Here is a 5742-nt window from a genome sequence, read left to right on the forward strand (position 1 = left end):
AGCCAGGATTTCCTGTGCAGCTTCCTCCTCCTCCCTCATGCAAGGGTCCCTCCCTCTAGCGCTCAGGAGGCAATCTGAGGGCTGCCTGGAGCTTAACCCTGGCCTTGGAGGAGGAGGCCAAGGGCATCGTGGCCTTCTTCTCTGGCTGGTCCCCTCAACACAGGCCACCCCGGCCCCACCCTTGGGTACCTCAGCCCCATTTCCTCTGCAGAGAAGGGTATAAAGGTACTTTTTCTAGTTGCCTCTCTCCCACCCTACGACTCTATAAGGTAAAAGCACTCACTGCTTTCTAGAAAGCCAGGTTCACTCAGTGACTCTCAAACTGTTTTGACAGCAGCACAATTTCTCATGACCCAGTACACACATCCGTACATAGGTAGGCATGAAACCAAGTTTTCAGGGAATAACAATCTTCCCATGTCTGCTGCACTCTGCTATTTTCTTCCTGTTCTATTCTAGTCTTTTCTGTCATCTTTCTTTTTAAAAATTCTGGTTGCAAACCACAAATACATCGATTTCACAACCCAATAATGATTCATGATTCAGCTGGAAAAATACTGTACCAGATACATCTTTGGAGCTATTTCTCTCTTCCGAATGAAGGGCACTTGAGTTTGTAGAGGGCCTCTGAACTAGGCACGGTCCTGGTTTTGGAGTTATATCCATTTTACAGAAAAGGAAGCTGAGACTCAGGCTGAGTAGCTTGTCCACGAAATCAGCCAGAGTGGGAGCATTTATGCCATGGAAATTGGCAAAAGCTTTAAATCAGGTTTTTTGGGTTTTTTTCCCTTGAGCGCCAGCTTTTACACATTTACCAGCACATCATTGATTCTAACCCTGCTTTCGGTATATTTTAAAGCCCTCTGACCTCAGCTTCCTCTCCTGTAAAATAACATTAAAAATGCCGACTTCATGGGAAAAAAATACATTGAGTACATTCTGGTAAGTATGAGGGACAATGGAAGGAAACAAAAATGCAAATAATCCCATCACTTGCCACCGTAATGGGATTTGAAAGATGAGGTCCCCAAACTCCACCGTCTTGTATAATTTCCATCATTGCTAATTGTAGTTTGTACAGAAAAAAACCTCTCTATATAAAAACCCACACTTTGTAAAACTGTTGTGAGAGTTAGAAGAAATTATGGTAAACCTATAGCCCAGTGCTCTATAAATAGTAGCCAATATTAGAAAAGGGTGAATTCATACTTTTCTGATTGGAAATGGCAACAGAAGTAGTGCAAATTGAATTACATTTCAAAGCAGGATCTTCTACGCAGGTAAATGGGGAGAAGGGAGTGTTCTAGTGAATATTCTGATACATAGGCTATAATGACAAACATATCTCACATCAATCACTAATTTTCAAAATTCTAGAATAAGAATTTTACAGCCTCAAATTTACCCAGTCCCAGTGCAGCGGTGCCCCCTCCATCTGACAGATACCTCTGCCTGGTGACTCCCAGAGAAGACTCAGCCTTAGGACAGCATGGGCTCTAATTCTGGACAGTGGCCTCGGCCTGCTTGAAACCCCCTCCTGTCCTTTGCCACCCTGCTCTCTGAGGCCACACAGGAAAAGTCTATATCATCATCACCACCATCATATGATAACAACGGCTGTATTAGTTTCCTATTGTGGCTCTAACAAATTACCACAAAGGTAGTGACTTAAAACAACAGAAATTTATTATCTTACCGTTCTAGAAGTCAGAAGTCCGAAATGGGTGTCACTGGGCTACAGTCAATGTGTCGGCAGGGCTGTGTCCCTTCTGGAGGCTTCGGGGAGAACTGTTTCCTGGCCTTTTCCAACGTCTAGAGGTACCTGCATTCCTTGGCTGGTGGCCCCTTCCGCCATCTTCAAATCTCTCTTTGACTCTGGCACTCACTCTTCTGCCTCCCCCTTGTAAAGACGCTTGTGATTAGATTGGGCTCACCTGGATAATCCAGGCTCTCCCAAGCCGAGGGCAGCTAGCTGATTAGCAACCTTAACTCCACCTGCAACTTTAATTCCCACTTGCCATGTAACATAACAGAGTAATAGGCTCCGGAGGTTAGCATGTGGACAACTTTGGGAGTTGGGGGTATTATTCTGCCTACCGCAATGATTAACATTTTGAGCACTCACTGTGTGCCTGCTACAGTTCTTAGCATGTTACTTGTAATAGTGCATTTAAACCTCACCACAACTCTGTGAGGTAGGTACCCGTTTTACAGAGGAGGAAAGTGAGGCCCAGAGAAGAAAAGTAACTCACCTAAGGTCACACAGCTAGTAAGAGGCAGGCCTGAGCTACAGATCCAGGGCCCTGAGCTCAGAGCCCATTCTCTTAGCCATAACCACACTTCAGTAATTGGAAGACAGATGTACAAACTGAATTCTACCTAATTTAATTCTCCTTTGATGATCCAGAAGCCCCTTCAGGCAGTGACATTGCCTCAGGTCCATCAATACTGACTGCCATTTGCCACCCGGTCAGACAACTTTGGGTGGGCTGACTAGTGGATTTCCAGGGGCTGGGATGCCTGACGAGCCTGCTTCCTTCCCCAGTTGGCTTCTCAGAGTGGGCAATATTGATTCTAAACTCCGCTCTGTGATATCTGACCTCAGCTACTTCTCTTTTCCTCTACTCTAGCCCTGCTGGCTTTGCAGACATTCCTCAAAAAAGTCAAGTCAATGTCTACCACAGGGCCTTTGCATTTGCGGTCACCCACACCTGGAATCTCTACACAAAACTCAAGCATCATTTCAAACAGGTTTCTGCCCAAGGATCTCCTCTCCAAAAAGGAGCCAGACATCAGGCCTAGCTTGATGAGAGATGTCTCCCCCTTCCCTCTCCAATATTTCGGTGGACAGAAGGCATTAAAGTTCCCTTCTTCTCCCTGTTTTCCCCTCCTTCATGGTGAGAAATAAAAGGGGCAGACTAAGGGAGGTGCATTTGTGAGTAGGGAGCTGTCTTCACCTTGAAGCTCTCCTTGACTCTGGTGTGCACACAGGACTCAGAGCAAAAAACAGGGGAGAGAAGGAAGGGGCCGGTTCCTTAGATCTTTAAGGGGAAGAGAGGTAAAACCCTGACTTGTGGAGTGCCTACTGAGTGTTCAATCCTCACATCCCTGTGCAAGAGGTACTAGAAAAGAAACCTGAAGATCCTGGACATTAAGAAACTGGCCCCAGATAACATATGGAGGGCCTGAGCAGGACTTGAATACAAGTCGTCCTGAATAACACAGCAAAGGTCACCAGTTGCCACCAATGTTCCTCCTTTAGGGACAGAGGAGGTGACCTGGGGTGGAGTGGGGACAGCATTGAAGCGATTGACCAACCATGAACATGAATTTTTTCCTAAATGAATAAATATTCTATTTAGAAAGTCACATGGAGACAATGGGAGACAGAAGTAAAGACTCATGTTTCCATCCCCAGGGGATATTTGCATGTGGATGTACAATTTTTCTAACACCAATTGTTGAAAAGACCGTCCCTTCTCCACTGAGTTGCCTCGGCACCTTTGTCAAAAATCAATCATCCATTTACGTTTGGGTCCATTTCTGGACTCTGTTCCGTGGATCTCTTTGTCTATTTGATGCCAATGCTAAATGTTTTGATTACTGTAACTTTGTAATAAAGTTTGAAATTGAGATTTGGGTTCTCTAACTTTGTTCTTTGTTAAAGTTGTTTTGGCTATTCTAGGTCCTTTGCATCTTCACAGGAATTTTAGAATCAGATTGCCAATTTCTGAAAAAAAACACTTGCTGGAATTTTGATTGTGTTGAATCTATAGCTCAATTCAGAGAGAACTGACATCTCAACAACATGGTGTCTTCAGAGCCATGAAGAAGGGATACCCCTCTGATTACGCAGGTCTTATTTCATATCTCTCAGTAGTGTTTTGTAGTTTTTATTGAATAGGTTTTGTAGATCTTTTGTCAGATTTATCCCTAAATAGTTTATGTTCTGATGCTAATATAAGTGGAGTTTTAAATTTCAATTTCCAATTATTCATTGCTAGTATACAGAAATATAGTCGGGTTTTGTATATTGATCTTAGATCCTGCAACCATGCTGAATTCACATGTCAGCTCTAGTAGATTTTTGGGGTAGGTTTCATAGGAATTTTCTACATAAATATCATCTGTGAATAAAGACAGTTTTCTGTGGGGCTATGTTCAAGGAGGCTGTGTTGTAATAAACTCTATCCTCAGGCTGTTTGGGGGACACAGAGGGCAATCCAAGATGAGGATGATCAAGACTTGAACATTATCTTCAGGGCAGCAGATCCATAGATCTAATGGTCTGACAGGCTAATGTTAAAATGGATTGATCTTCCACTAATATCAATTGAGCTCAGCACAGATCACTTGATTACTTATACTGCCCATGGTTAAGAGCCCAGATGTGGGCTGAGTGAAGGCAAAAATAGCCAGCCTCAGGTTCAACAAATGTCCAAAAACCCTTTCCACAAAGCACCACCTTCTCTCACTCTGACCTCCATGAAGCCCCCTTCCTGGTCTCTTAGCCTTCCATCTTGCCCGCTCCAATCCCATCTCCATAAAGCCAGATTGTGTAAAAATGTAAATGATACTGTCCTAGGCCCTGCACCCAGGCCTAAGCATCCCTCCTTGCACTGTTTCCTCCTCCCCATTCCCTCCAGTCAAGCTCATCCTAAGCCTTTTCTGCCAGAAGTACTCTCTCCATGCACCTCACCCGCTTCCTCTCCTACCCCTTGTCACTTCTTCAGATGCCTCTCCTGACCCTTCCAACACTTACTCTTAGAGCACCTGTTTTTCCTTTAATTTTACACCAAAGCAGTGCAGTAAGAGCTGCGACCACTGCTATTTTGTTCACCCAAACTCTTTAACAATGCCTGATAAGTCCTACGCACTCAGTCAATGGTTTGAATGATTCCTGGATTTCTCTCGAGCTATATACACACCCATTCATTCACTCCCAGTCTTTGTGAACAACTTTACAATATATTTTGGATGTTTCTCTTCCCTTAGAAGGGTGGTTTAAAACCATGGCTGTGAGATTTCCCTAGTGGCACAGTGGTTAAAAATCCACCTGCCAATGCAGGGGACACGGGTTCGAGCCCTGGTCCAGGAAGATTCCACATGCCGTGGAGCAACTAAGTCCGTGTGCCACAAACTACTGAGCCTGCGCTCTAGAGCCCACAAGCCCCAACTACTGAGCCCACATGCCACAACTACCGAAGCCCGCGTGCCTAGAGCCCATGCTCTGCAACAAGAGAAACGACCGCAATGGGAAGCCTGTGCGCCGCAACGAAGAGTAGTCCCCGCTCACCACAACTAGAGAAAGCCCACGTGCAGCAATGAGGACCCAACACAGCCAAAAATAAATAAATAAAATAAAAAAAAAAAAACAACCGCCACCATGGCTGTGTGTTAAAATCTAGGTGATTCTAAAAAATGCTAATGCCTGGACCTCACCCCAGACCAACAGAAATGCAAGTCTGTGGGGGTAGGATCCAGGTTATTTGTATTTTTTTAAAGCTCTCTTGGTGACTCTGATGCACATCCAGAGTTAGAACCGCTAGCATAGAAGAAAAAAGCTGCTTTCATTCAACCAGCTGATAAAAACCATGGATGGGCTCACCCCAGAAGGGCCAGAAGGTGAGATATGTAAGGACCCTCACATGGGGCTCCACTGAACTCAGCCTCCTGCAAGAGTATCTCCTGTGCTTTGTCTGTTCCAATGGAGCAGCAAGAAAGAAAGAAACCAGACAAGAG

This window comes from Monodon monoceros, unplaced genomic scaffold (genome assembly GCF_005190385.1).
Source record: "Monodon monoceros isolate NGI ecotype Baffin Bay Population unplaced genomic scaffold, NGI_Narwhal_1 Super_Scaffold_19, whole genome shotgun sequence".
NCBI lineage: Eukaryota > Metazoa > Chordata > Mammalia > Artiodactyla > Monodontidae > Monodon > Monodon monoceros.